The 15,102-nt window shown below is 44.7% G+C and overlaps 1 protein-coding gene across 7 annotated transcripts in view; it reads left to right on the top strand.

Moving 5' to 3' along the window:
* bcl9 (BCL9 transcription coactivator) overlaps nt 1-15,102 on the top strand; it is a 253,860-nt gene that overhangs the window by 21,409 nt on the left and 217,349 nt on the right. Inside the window, exon 3 of one of the 7 annotated variants that reach the window (XM_087987988.1) lies at nt 11,489-11,565. The exons of 5 other annotated variants lie outside the window; for them this stretch is intronic. The gene's annotated coding sequence lies outside the window, so the exon portion shown is untranslated. Of the gene's footprint in view, nt 1-11,485; nt 11,566-15,102 lie in introns of all 7 variants that reach the window. One more of the 7 variants, XM_087987987.1, reaches the window with a different exon arrangement.

Here is a 15,102-nt window from a genome sequence, read left to right as displayed (position 1 = left end):
TGAAGTCTGATTTAGCAGGTACGATGACTTCTATAGTTGACTGATTGGAGGTTGGTCCCACAGCTTTGGGGAGTAAGTGAGGGCTGTTTTGTTTAACTTTTACAGCACTGCAGGTTGTAGCTCTGGCTGACTGGCTCAGTACAACAGACATTTGCTCTGGATATCTTCCAAGTGCTCTCTGTAAGAACGGGTTGCAGTTCCCAGATCTCTCTCTCATGATTTATAGATGGTTCTCCTCTAAATGTCCGTCCTCAGTTAGCTTTTATCACAATTAAACTAATGTCTGCAAAGATAAACTTAGTGAATCATTGCTTCACAAAGCAAAGAATTAGAATTTCTTGTTATGTCCTTGTTTCTGTCTCTTGCTCAGCACTATGTAGCCTCAAGTTTTCACCCTTTTTGACGTTTCAATGGACAGTTCTGGAATTATTTAATGATTCCTTTTGATAGATATGTAAGATATCAAAGTCTGATTGTCTACGTTTGGCTGCAATTGAATCCACAAGAGAAGTCATGCAGTTACTGAGAGTCATTTTATAAGATTACTTGTGCCCATTTTAAATATAGTTTAGTTTTTCTTTAGAAAATATATAATGGCATGAGTATACGTTCCTCACACCTGGTCAACTTGGGCAATATTACTGATTGCTATCAGGGTGTCTAGCTTTTGGATATTCATTGCTTTGAATCAAAATCCAAGGAGAAATCCCATGTCATTATGCTTCTTATCCTGAATTCAACACTGTCTCTTGTTATTCCTCAAAGCCAGACACCATACTGTAATCCCATCACGATTTTCTCTCTTTAAGGCTGTACCTGGACCTCTGGGTTTTAACTCTGAATTACCAATTCATCATGCTTTCCATGCTTTTTACTTTCAAGTCTGTGAAGAAAGTTTCCACCAGCCAAATATCTCTTCTGTCAATCAGAATAATTGCATTCAGCTTATCCTGTGTAAATTAAGGATCAGTTTTAATTAAAGATTCTTTCACTGACTTAACATTTCTGTTTCCATTTCTAGGAGATGCAGTTCTGCCATTTTGTGTAAGCAGTTCATTTTTCTGTGGAGTAAAATCCTCTTTAGTTGCTTTGAGAACTTGATTAGTGCTGTGATGATGTTTATGTAAGAAAGTCTTATAGCAAAAACAAAATCCTGTAGATGCTGGAAATCTGAAACACACATAGGAAATGCTGGATAAAACTCAGCAGGCCTATAGAAGAGCTATACTGGACTCTGAAATGTTAACCGTGTTTCTCTCTACACAACTGCTACCAGAGCTGCTGAGTTTCCGTAGCATTTTTTGTGTTTATTAAAGTCTCATAGTCCTTTATAATCACTGCACAATTTTCCTCAGAATTGGGTAACATTGACACTCTGGTTGGAATCTTCTAGGGGCAAAGGCGGTAAGAGCTATTGCAAGATATTTGGCAGAATCTGGTGACAAGTCCGACAAAGGACTTGAATATGAAAGCAGGAATGTACTTCTAAGACTCCTTAAGGCTCTGGTCAGACCACATTTGGAGTATTGTGTGCAGTTTTGGAAAGATGGACTGACCCTGGAGTGTGCTCAGAGGAGGTTCACAAGAATGATCCCAGGAATGAAAAGCTTAACATTTGAGCAATGCTTGAAGACTCTGGGTCTATACTCTATGGAGTTTAGAAGGATGGGGGGAATCTAACTGAAAAATACAGAATGCTGAAATGTCTGGACAAAGTAGATCTTGGGAAGATGTTTCCATTGTTAGGAGAGACTAGGATCCAAGGGCGCAGCCTTAAGGTAAAAGGAAGACCTTTTAGAATCGAGATAAGGAGAAACATCTTCAGCCAGAGAGTGATGAATCTATGGAATTTATTGCCACAGATCATTGATTATATTTAAGACTGATATAGATAGGTTCTTGAGGATCAAGGGTTGCAGGGAGAAAGCAGGAGAAAGGGGTTGAGAAACTAATTAACCATGATTGAATGGGCTGAATGTCCTAATTTCTGCTCCTATGTTTTATAGTCTTATGGTCTAAAGCCTATCTTGACATTGAACTCATCTTATTCCATCTTTTATGCTTTTCACAAGTAGTGTGGGAGATTCTCACTAGACACTGGCGAGATATCAATTCTCATGTATCATTGATTGTCAAACCCCTTGTTAACAACCCAAGGCATCTCATTAATATTCACACTCCCATCTTACGAAACTTGCCAAACAAACCAACATTGGGAAAACTCAGGAATCCGGAGCATGTAGCTAGTGGATTCAGCTCATTGCTTACTCTCTACCACCTCCATCTTGCCTATGACCAGACTGCAGTTCAGGGCAAAATTCACAGGTACTAGCTGTACCCTCTATTCCTCCATTAATATTTGCATATGACATTTATGCCAACTCAACCATCTTGGAACTTCTACTGATAGTTCACGCAGGAAGCATAGACATATTATAGAATTATAGAATCCCTACAGCTTGGAAGCAGGTCATTCAGCCCAGTTAGTCAAATTGGCCCTCCGAAGAGCATTGCACCTAGACCTACCTCTTAACTTATCCCTGTAACCCTGCATTTACCATGGTTAATCCAGCTAGGCTGCACATCCCTAGACACTATGGGCAATTTAGCATGGCCAAACCACCTAACCTGGACATCTTTGGACTGTGGGAGGAAAGCGGAGCACCTGGAGGAAACCCACACAGACATGGGGAGACTCCACACAAACGTCACCTGAGGATGGAATTGAATCTGGGTCCCTGGCACTGTGAGGCAGAAACATAGAAAATGGGAGGAGTAGACCATTCAGCCCTAAGCTCACATTTATCTGCATTATACATCATCGACCATGCATTTTTCCACTTATTCAACTTTTCCAAATAACACTGATGCATCTGTGCTCCTCACAGCTGCCCCTCCCATCAGCTTTCTGTCATCAGCAAATTTTGAGATATTACATTTTAGTTTTCTCATCTAAATTATTAATCAATTGTGTTACTAATAATAGTTACTGTCTGCCATTCAGAAAAAGACCTGTTTATTCCTACTCTTAGTTTCCTGTCTGCCAATTAGTTCTCTCTCCAGGTCATTACACTACACTCAGTCCTATGTGCTTTAATTTTACATGCTAATTTCTTATGTGGACTTTGTTAAAATTCTTCTGAAGTTTTAAGTAAACCATATTAACTGGGTCTCCCTTACCAAACTTTACTAGTTACATACTTGAAGAATTTCAGTAGATCCGTCAAGCATGATTTTGTAAATCCAAACTACCTCTGTCTGATCCCGCCACTGTTTTCCAAATGCTCAGCATTCCACAACAGTACATACCAACTCCTTGCAGTGAAAAGTTACAATTAGGACATTGCACACAGCGACCGGTGCCCACCTCACACACTGGATATTCCCTCTAACTTTTCCTGCTGCTGCACAGTCCTCTGAAGTTCGTGTGTGGCAGCATAGAGGGAACATAACACTGGACCATGTGGGAGATCAGAAATGCTTGCTTGATCTATAGTGCTCACTTATTTCGTGCCTACCTGCATACTATCCATATCTTGCCTCGCTGTGCCAACTAGGACAATCGCACAACCAGACAACTTTACCTTGCTGCTCAGCAGTCCTCAGACAAGAGGTGTACATCTTTCTGTACAGCAGTGTGCTACTTCAATCTCACAACTGCACCATGTGGTTGTGCAACAAACACATGGCTTGTGCAGCAAGCAGGCAGCTATATCTGAAAGTCGTTGGGAATAGTTCTCACTGACGTCCCTAAGCCCACTAATGGCCACTTGTTAGTCAGGGGATCATTCAATGAGATCGTGGCGGACCTGATAATCCTCAACTCCAGTTTTTTGCTGATACCCCTTTATTCCCTTACTCAGTAGAAATCTTGTCCATCTCAGCCTCAAACATGGTTAATGACCTGGCCTCAAGTTATAAAGAATTCCACAAATTCATTACCCTTGGAGAGAAGAAATGCTTCCTCAGCTCTGTCTTAAATATATGACTAGGCGAAAGATGCTGGAGATCAGAGTTAAGATTAGAGTGGTGCTGGAAAAGCACAACAGGTCAAGCAGCATCCAAGGAGCAGGAAAATCAACGTTTCGGGCAGGAGCTCTTCATCAGTAATCCTGAAACGTCAATTTTCCTGCTCCTCAGATGCTGGCTGACCTGCTATGCTTTTGCAGCACCACTCTAATCTTGACTTAAATATGGGACCCCTTATTCTGTGATAATGCTCTGTGGTCCTAAACTCTTCCATGAGGAAACAGCCTTTCCGCATCTAGTCTGTCAATTTCCCTAAGAATCTTATATGCATCATGAGTCGGCCATTGTCAGTCCATTGGATTCATCCTCAGAAATTAAGGGGTTGGGGAATGGGTTGAAAAGATGGCTGTAGGCAATAACAGCTGCAGCATTGAACTGGGGCACTTTAGCTTTTGCAACTGGGGAAGTAGTCTTTGAGCAAGGGTAAAACAGAAGTTTAAAGGTTGATACTGTATAGCATGTTTGTAATGGGGAGAGGGGGTGGTTTATCCTATCAGTAGCACCCTAGCTTCAAGGAGGTGGATGAAAATTACCACATGAGGCATGACACCAGTGTCTGGTTGGGAAGGGGTAGGCAAACAGAGATGGATTGGGTTGGAATGTTGAGAATCATAACCATAGAGTCAAAGACATCTGCAGCATAGAAGAAAAGTCTTTCAGCCCATTGTGTTTACAATGGTCAAAAACAACCATATAACTATTTTAATCCAATTTTCTGATACTTGGTACACAGTTTTGTATGTCTTGGCATCATGTACATCTAAATAATTTTTAAATATTATAAGTGTTTCTGCCTTTACTACCTTTGCAGGCAATGAGCCCCAGATTCCTGCCACCCTCACATCTCCTCTAAACCTTCTGCCCCTTACCTTAAATCTGTGCCATCTGGTCATTGATATTCCCACCAAGAGGAAAAGTGTCTTCCTCTCTCTCATTTATGTTGTTGATAATTTTATGCATCTCAATTATACCCGCCATTTGGCCCATCAAGTCATCTGCGCCACTCGATCATGGCCTGTATGCTCCTCACCCCCACTTTCTTGCCTTCTCTCCATAACTGTTCAACCCATTACCAATTAAAAATCTGTCGAACTCCTCCTTAAATTTACTCACTGTCCCAGCATCCACCACACTTTGGAGCAGCGAATTCCACAATTTTAAATTTGCTATTCTTTGTCCTAAGACTATGACCGCTTGTCCTAGAATGTACCACAAGAGGAAGCATCCACTCCACATTTATTTTATCCATACTTTTATCTTCTTGAATACCTCCATTTGATCTCCCCTCATTCTTCTAAATTCCAGAGGGTATAGGCCTAGACTGTTCAATTTCTCTTCATATGACAGCCCCCTCATCTCTGGGATCAGTCTGAACCTCCTCTGAACTGCCTCCAAAGCCACTACATCTTTCCTCAAATAAGGGGCCCAAAACTGTGCACAATACTTTAGGTTGGTCTCACCAATGCCTTGTATACTTGCAACAATTCTTCCTTACCTTTACATTCCATTCCTTTAGCTATAAAAGCCAACATCACATTCACTTTCTTTTTTTATCTGCTGTACCTGCATGCTAGTTTTCTGTGACTTATGAATTAGTACACACAGATCCCTCTGCATGGAAGCACTCTGATAACTTTCCCCATTAAGATATTAGGTTTTCTTCCCATTTTTTCAACTCAAATGCATGACCTCGCACTTATCCACGTTAAACTCCATCTCCCACGTTTTGGCCTACTATCTCTATCCATTTGTAAAGTTCCTATTTCCTCATTGCAATTTATTGTTCTGCCTATTTTTGTGCTGTCTGCAAATTTCCTTCTATCCCTGTATCCAAGTTGTTAATGTAGATTATAAATAGCTGGGATCAAAGGACCAAACCCTTGTGGCACCCCACTAGTTACATCCTGCAATTCAGAAAAAAATCCATTTATCCTGACTCTCTGACTTCTGTCCATCAGCCAGTCAACTATCCAAGCTACTAAATTACCTCTAATCCCATTGGACTTAAACCTTGTGAATTAACATTTTGTGCAGCACCTTATCAAATGCCTTCTGGAAGTCCAGACGTCTACAGGATCCCCATTATCCACTTTGCTTGTTACATTTTTGAAGAACTCTAGCAAATTAGGTAAAAGCCTGCGGGATTCAAGGCAATATGGCAAACTGAATCCAAAATTGGCTTACAAATAGGAGGCAAAAGGGGATGGTAGAAGCACATTTTTGAGATTGTAAGCTTGTAACAAAGGGTGTACCACAGGGATCAGTGCTGGGAGCCTTGCTGTTTGTTATGTACCTTAATAACTTGGATGTGAATGTAGAAAATATCATGAATAAGTTTGCCGATGACATTGAGAATTGGTGGTGTTCGTAGTGAGAAGGATGGTGATGAATTGGGAAGAGCAATGGCACGTGGAATTTAATCCTAATAAGTACGAGGTGATGCACTTTGGGAGGTCTGATATGGGAAGGATTTACACAATGAATGGTGGGTCCATGGCAGTACTGAGGAACAAGGGGACTTTGGTGTGCAAATCCAGAGATCCCTGAAGATGTCAGCACAGATAGACAGTTGATGAAGGAGGTATACAGAATGCTTGCTTTCATTATGGCAGGGCAAAGAATTTAGGAGCAAATAAGCCTTGTTGCAACTATAGAGGGCATTGGTTTGGCCACACATGGAATACTGTATGCAGTTTTGGTCACTGCACTATTGGACGGATGTGATTGCACTACAGAGGGTGCAGTGGAGATTCACCAGGGTGTTGCTTGGGTTGAAAAGTCTCAGTTACGAAGTGGGACTGGATAGGCTGGGTTTGTTTCTCTTGGAGCAAAGGAGGCTGAGGTGATCTGATTGAAGTGTACAAAATTCTGAGAGGCATAGACAGGCTAGATCATGAGAATCTTTTCCTCATGGCAGAAATACCTAAGAACAGATGGCAAAGGTTTAAGGTGAAGAGTAAGTCATTTAGAGGAGCTGTGGGGACCTTATAAGAACTGGCCAAGTCAAAACAGACTACATCAAAAGCATCGCACTCAACCATTCACCTGGTCACTTCTTCGAAAAATTCAGTCAAATTGGTCAGAAATGATCTTCCCCTAGCAAAGACCATGCCAATTACTCTTGATTGATCCCTGCCTCTCCAATAGAGCTTATTTCTGACCATGAGAATTCACTGCATCACTGAAGTTAGACTGAGTAGCCTATACTTTCCTGGTTTATTTCTTGCTGTCTTGTTGAATAATGGTACCATGTTGGCTGTCCTCCAATCCTTCAGCATGTTGCCTGTGTCTAGAGAGGAATTGTAAAGTGTGAATTCTTTGGGTTTAATGGGATGAACCACAAGGAAATAGATGGGAACATGAAACTCTACATTGGAAAGAAATTGCACATGGCCATTCTCTGTGTGCAAGGAACGAGGGAAGGGACTGCAGCACAGACTGCTCAGCAGGCTTTTAATGGGGAACAAAATGGTCACCACTCTCTTAGCACACAGGTCTGTAGGCTGCTATGCCCTGGATGTTCTACAACATTGACCCTCTCTGAAGGTAGTGCCTCCCTGGCACAGCTAAAGCTGGACAACTTTGACAGATACACATGTATGCACAGAGACATCCAAACGTTAGGGATCTTCATGCAGGAGGGTCAAATGTGTCACGGCACTCAAATAACATGTGTACACTTTGTTCCTCATTCGTGTAGTATACTCTCAGTGCAAACTTCAATACATTGCTGGACATGAATTGCTGCTGGATGGTATGTGTTGAGCATCAAAAGAGACGGATTCAAAAGCAGATGCCTTACATTTACAAGGTTTAAATAACAAGATAGCTATCCTCACTTGTGCCACCAAAGTACCTCAATATGTTTTCTTTCTCCTCCCCTTTCCACCATGTCTCAATGTACTCCCTGGTTCCACAGTTGGGGTAGAGGGAGTCTGTGCAGATGTTGAGGGTATTGGCACTGGAGGTTTGTAGAGTAATCCTTGGGTTTTTGTCAAGACAACAGATGATATCAGTAGATACCAGACGTACTGATGGTGTTCTTGTCACAGGCAGACTTGCTCCTCCTCACCCACCACCCCCCTCCCCACCCCACTCGATTAAATTTCTAAGGGGTGAGGGGAGCAAGCATGGTAGAGGTGAAGGGTCTGTCCTGCATAAAAATAGCTGAGGCACTTGTGTGTAGTTCCTCCTGTGGCTAGGTGCTTCATTGCACCTACCTATCTCCTTGTGAAGAGAGACATTTGGACTAGGTCCATAGTAAAGATTCCCTTTTGCCATACTTTGATTCTTGGGTCCAGCGTCTGGCCAAATGCAGTACAGGTATTTGTGCCTTTCCAGCAGATTCAGCGTTAGGAACTGCATGGCAGCTGCCAACCTGTTCATGGAGGTAGTTGGCAGTCACATGAGTCGCTCCACTGCTACAGCCTCTGGGCAATACGGGTCACTGTCTCCCACATATCTGTGTGCCACTGCTGTTCCTCTTGTGCCTGTGGATGAAGTCCCTGATTATTGACACCAAAACGTCCTATCCTGTCTATGCCGAGCAGACGTCTGGTCTCAAACAGTCCTCTGAATGCCAGAGGCCTGAGAGTGATTCTTCCTTGGCCAATTGCAGAGCTGTTGCAGTGAGATATTCACCAGATTGTGGACCACACTTTTTCTCAGCTTAATGTTCCCATCAGTATCAGGGCTGGTAGGGATGCAGGAGGCAACCTTGCCAATGCTTCCTCTGAGGAGAAAGTGAGGACTGCAGATGCTGGAGATCAGAGCTGAAAATGTGTTGCTGGAAAAGCGCAGCAGGTCAGGCAGCATCCAAGGAGCAGGAGAATCGACGTTTTGGGCATGAGCCCTTCTTCAGGAATGAGGAAAGTGTGTCCAGTAGGCTAAGATAAAAGGTAGGGAGGAGGGACTTGGGGGAGGGACGTTGGAAATGCGATAGGTGGAAGGAGGTCAAGGTGAGGGTGATAGGCCGGAGTGGGGGTGGGGGTGGAGAGGTGAGGAAGAAGATTGCAGGTTAGGAAGGCGGTGCTGAGTTCGAGGGATTTGACTGAGACAAGGTGGGGGAAGGGGAAATGAGGAAATCAGAGTTCATCCCTTGTGGTTGGAGGGTTCCTAGGTGGAAGATGAGCCGCTCTTCCTCCAATCGTCGTGTTGCTATGGTCTGGCGATGGAGGAGTCCAAGGACCTGCATGTCCTTGGTGGAGTGGGAGGGGGAGTCGAAGTGTTGAGCCACGGGGTGGTTGGGTTGGTTGGTCTGGGTGTCCCAGAGGTGTTCTCTGAAACGTTCCGCAAGTAGGCGGCCTGTCTCCCAAATATAGAAGAGGCCACATCGGGTGCATCGGATGTAATAAATGATGTGTGTGGAGGTGCAGGTGAATTTGTGGCGGATATGGAAGGATCCCTTGGGGCCTTGGAGGGAAGTAAGGGGGGAGGTGTGGGCACAGGTTTTGCATTTCTTGTGGTTGCAGGGGAAGGTGCCGGGAGTGGAGGTTGGGTTGGTGGGGGGTGTGGACCTGACGAGGGAGTCACGGAGGGAGTGGTCTTTTCGGAATGCTGATAGGGGAGGGGAGGGAAATATATCCCTGGTGGTGGGGTCCGTTTGGACCTCTGCTTCCTCTGAGACCTTGGTATGCTGCATGGGCAAAAAAAAAGGTGGCTTGCAAAATCTTCAAGATAAAAGGAAGATGAGGTGATGCGTCCAATGGTTTGGCATGGTGTGCAATGATTGAGAGTCAAAGCAGAGTTATCCTATAAGTTGCAGTGGAATGAAAAGTGGTGTTTACTTGTTTGATAGAACACAGATGCTTCTGCATCTCCAAACTTCTCAACACATTCCCTTGCATTTACTCATTGACGTAGATCATAGATCCCATGAATCTCTTGAAAATAGTCCCTCAGTCATAAATATCTGTGTTTATCGCTCAGTTGCATCCCTAAGATTGGTTATCTAATGTGCAGTAGTGGGCTTGAACAGTTGGAATGGTTTTCACCTTATCAGCAAAATGTCTGTGCAACTTGTCTGCCACTGTGCTCTGAGAATATTTAATTGGCTGGGCATGGACCTTCCAAGCCTACTTAAGGAGGAAGTGCTGCCTCTGGATTCGCTGACAGCTCTTTGGGCCCAGCAGCACCCTTGGGAGTGATGGTCACTGCTGGGATTGACTTCAGTCTCAGAAAAGAAAGAACGGGGGAGGCTCAAGGTATGGCCAAGGCGGCAGCTCCTAGTTGGAATGTGGAGACTTATGGGGAAGGATACGGGTAGTGAATGAGAGAATGCAAAGCTGCATTTTGGGAAAGCAAATCTTAGCAGGACTTAATGGTAAGGTCCTAGGGAGTGTTGCTGAACAAAGAGACCTTGGAGTGCAGGTTCATAGCTCCTTGAAGTTGGTGTCGCAGGTAGAAAAGATAGTGAAGAAGGCGTTTGGTATGCTTTCCTTTATTGGTTAGAGTATTGAGTATAGGAGTTGGGAGGTCATTTTGCGGCTCTACAGGACATTGGTTAGGCCACTGTTGGAATATTGCGTGCAATTCTGGTCTCCTTCTATTGGAAAGATGTTGTGAAACTTGAAAGGGTTCAGAAGAGATTTACAAGGATGTTGCTAGGATTGAAGGATTTGAGGTATAGGGAGAGGCTGAACAGGTTGGGGCTGTTTTCCCTGGAGCGTTGGAGGCTGAGGGGTGACCTTATAGAGGTTTACAAAATCATGAGGGGCATGGATAGGATAAATAGATAGTCTTTTCCCTGGGGTGGGAGAGTCCAGAACTAGAGGGCATAGGTTTAGGGTGAGAGGGGAAAGATATAAAAGAGACCTAAGGGGCAACTTTTTCACACAGAGGGTGGTACGTGTATGGAATGAGTTGCCAGAGGAAGTGGTGGAGGCTGATGCAATTGCAACATTTAAAAGGCATATGAATTGGAAGGGTTGGAAGGATATGGGCTGGGTACTGGCAGGTGGGACTAGATTGGGTTGGGATATCTGGTCTGCATGGATGGGTTGGACCGAAAGGTCTGTTTCCATGCTATACATCTCTATGACTCTATGACTAGGGAAGCAGGTGACATCTGCATGAGGGATGAGGGGAGATGTGGGTGTGTTCACTTGACTGAACAGGGGACCATCAAGGAGACATTTCTTCCTCTCCTGCCTCAGGATCGAGTGGGCTAATTAGTCAGACTTCTACCTCTTCCCTGCTGCCCCCTACAATCACAATGAGATTGGAGAAGGGCAGAATTTTACTGACCCCCCCCCCCTCATCAGTATGCCCATCCACGAAGCCCCTAATGGTCTGTCGATGTAAGTGGATTCTTTGTGGGATGTTTTGTTGTGTTCAAATTGGCAGCAATGCTGACCTACAGTGATCTGAATGTAGTAGATTGGCTGTGAGTGAGTTTGGGATGTCCTGATGGGAGTAAATTTGTTGAATAAACATAAACGTATTTGTTTATTTTCAGTAGACTGTTGGATCACTGGGGAACACTTTCAGAGACTCTTACACGGGCATTGTATGAATACAAATGCATCCTTCCTTAATGTAAGTGAAGAGCTGGATTGTGTTGTAGTGTTTCAAACACCAAAGTGACAGGAAATCATTGGCTTTTGTTATTTTGTGAGATCTGACTTAAGAAAATAAAACATTGACTATGCTAGGGTAAGTTTTCTACTTGGCTATTCCAGGTATAGATTAACATGCAATTTGAGCACATATTTGAGTGCAATATTTCTACAAATGTGTTCTGTCCCTGTTCGATTTAATCACTTGTATTGTATATGGACCACAAGCTTTCTGCAATCAATGGCCTGTCAGTAACTTCTTATTCTTCTGAACTCCAGGCACACAATAGACTGAATTTGCTCAGTCTGTCCTCATAGGACAACAGTGTACCTCCATTCATCCCATGTCTCTAAACACCATCCCCAACCCACATAGTCGTCAGCCTTCAGTACCAGAACCATTGTCAGGTCTGGGTGTAATTAGGTAATTAGAGATGGCCAATAAGTACTAGTTAGCCAATGACAACCATGATCTATGAATAAATAAAAAAACATTGACAATAGTCTCAATGAGAAGAGGTTTTACTTGGTTTCACATATTGTTGAGTGAAATTAAGATTTAACCAGCAGTCACAGTGGGATTCAAAGTTGTGTTTAATTCACTAATAATACGCGGCAGTTGCTAGCTGGCCAGCATTTATTGCCTGTCCTTCATTGCGTTTGAGAGTACAGTATTAAGCTGTCTTCTTGGACAGTACAGTGGCTCAATGGTTAGCACAGCTGCCTTACAACGCCAGTGACCCAGGGTTTGATTCTAGCTTTGGGCGACTATCTGCACATTCTTTCTGCATCTGTGTGAGTTTCCTCCAGTTGCTATAGTTTCCTCCTACAGACCAAAGATTTGCAAGTTAGGTGAATTGGCAATGTTCAATTGCCCATAGTGTTCAGGGATATGTATGCTGGGTGCATTAGCTAGGGGAATGGGTCTGGGTGGGATACACTTCACAGGATCTGTGTGGACTTGTTGTGTCAAATGGCCTGTTTCCATTCCGTAGGGATTGTATGATTATCACTGCTCCGGTCCACATGCTGCAGGTTGACCCACAATGCCCTTTGGGAGGGAATTCCAGAAATATGACCTAATGACAGTGAAGGAATCACAGAATCCCTATAGTGTGGAAGCAGACCATTCGGCCCATTGAATCCACATCGGCCCTCCAAAGAGCAACCCACCCAGAACCAGCCCTTCTACTCTAACCTTGTAACCCTGCAACTTCCCATGGCTAATCCATCTAGTCTGCACATCCCCGGGTGTGTAACTTAGCATGGCCAATCCACCGTAGTTGTACAACTTTCAGTATAGCAATATGTTTCCAAGTCAGGATTGTAAATGGCTTGGACACAAATTTATAGGTGCTGGTGTTCTCATGTATCTGCTGCCCTTGTTCATCCAGATGGAGTATTTTCAATCTTGGAAGGTACTGTCTGAGGATCTATGCTGAATTTCTGCAGTGCATTTTGTAGATAGCACACACTACTGCTACTGAGCATCAGTGATGGAGGGAATGGATGCTTGTGGATGTGGTGCTAATTAAGTGGGGTGCTTTGTCCTGGATTGTGTCAAGCCTCTCGATTGTTGTTGGAGCTGTACCCATCAAGGCAAGTGGGGAATATTCCATTGTTTTCCTGACTTGAGCCTCGTAGATGGTGCTGAAAATGCGTTGCTGGAAAAGCGCAGCAGGCCAGGCAGCATCCAAGGAGCAGGAGAATCGACGTTTCGGGCATGAGCCCTTCTTCAGGAATGAGGAAAGTGTGCCAAGTGGGCTAAGATAAAAGGTAGGGAGGAGGGACTTGGGGGAGGGGCGTTGGAAATGCGATAAAAGGAAGGAGGATAAGGTGAGGGTGATAGGCCGGAGTGGGGGTGGGGGTGGAGAGGTCAGGAAGAATATAGAGGAGGCCACATCGTGTGCAGCGGATGCAATAAATGATGGGTGTGGAGGTGCAGGTGAATTTGTGGTGAATATGGAAGGATCCTGTGGGCCCTTGGAGGGAAGTAAGGGGGGAGGTGTGGGCGCAAATTTTGCATTTCTTGCGGTTGCAGGGGAAGGTGCCGGGAGTGGAGGTTGTGTTGGTGGACCTGACGAGGGAGTCACGGAGGGAGTGGTCTTTTCGGACCGCTGATAGGGAGGGGAGGGAAATATATCCCTGGTGGTGGGGTCCGTTTGGAGGTGGCGGAAATCCTTCCATATCCGCCACAAATTCACCTGCACCTCCACACACATCATTTACTGCATCCGCTGCACCCGATGTGGCCTCCTCTATAATGGGGAGACAGGCCACCTACTTGCGGAATGTTTCAGAGAACACCTCTGGGACACCCAGACCAACCAACCCAACCACCCTGTTGCTCCACACTTCAACTCCCCCTCCCACTCCACCAAGGACATGCAGGTCCTTGGACTCCTCCATCGCCAGACCATAGCAACACGACGGCTGGAGGAAGAGCGCCTAAGAACCCTCCAACCACAAGGGATGAACTCAGACTTCTCCAGTTTCCTCACTTCCCTTCTCCCCACCTTGTCTCAGTCCCAACCCTCGACCTCAGCACCACCTTCCTAACCTGCAATCTTCTTCCTGACCTCTCCGCCCCCACCCCCACTCCAGCCTATCACCTTCACCTTATCACCCTCACCTTAATCTCCTTCCACCTATCGCATTTCCAATGCCCCTCCCCCAAGTCCCTCCTCCCTACCTTTTATCTTAGCCCGCTTGGCACACTTTCCTCATTCCTGAAGAAGGGCTCATGCCCGAAACATCGATTCTCCTGCTCCTTGGATGCTGCCTGGCCTGCAGCGCTTTTCCAGCAACACATTTTCAGCTCTGATCTCCAGCATCTGCAGTCCTCACTTTCTCCTTGTAGATGATGGACTGGGAGTCAGGAGGTGAGTTACTTGCCACAGTATTCCTAGCCTCTGACCTACTCTTGAAGACATTATTTGGTATGTCCTGTTGAGTTTCTGGTCAATGGTAATGCCAAGAATGTCACTAGTGGAGTATTCAGTGATGATGATACCATTGAATCTCAAAGAGATGGTGGTTAGATTGTCTGTTATTAGAGATGGTTATTGCCTGGCATTTGTGTGGTGCGCATGTTATTTGCTATTTGTCAGTCCAAGCCTGGATATTGTCCAGATCTTGTTGTATTTGAATGTGGACTGCTTCAGTATTTGAGGAGTCATGAATGGTGCTAACATTGTGCTATCATCGACAAACATCCCCACTTCTGACCTGATGAACTAAGGAAGCTCATTAGTGAAACATTTGAAAATGGTTGGGCCTATGACACTGCCTTGAGGAACTCCTGCAGAGATGTCCTGGAGCTGAGATGACTGACCTCCAATAACCGCAACCATCTTCCAGGTATGACTCCAACCAGTGGAGACCTTGTCCCCTGATTCCCACTGATTCCAATTTTACTAGGGCCCCTTGATGCCACAATTGATTGAATGTGGTCTTGATGTCAAGAGCTCACCTCTCTCTCACCTCACCTCTGAAATTCAGCTGTGTTTTGTCTGCA

The sequence above is a fragment of the Chiloscyllium plagiosum genome, unplaced genomic scaffold (assembly GCF_037043375.1).
Source record: "Chiloscyllium plagiosum isolate Xiang-an unplaced genomic scaffold, Cpla_swu_hap1 HiC_scaffold_6, whole genome shotgun sequence".
In the NCBI taxonomy this organism is placed as follows: Eukaryota; Metazoa; Chordata; class Chondrichthyes; order Orectolobiformes; family Hemiscylliidae; genus Chiloscyllium; species Chiloscyllium plagiosum.
The sequence above is the reverse complement of the archived record's forward strand: the minus strand, read 5'-3'. Positions and strand labels throughout refer to the sequence as shown.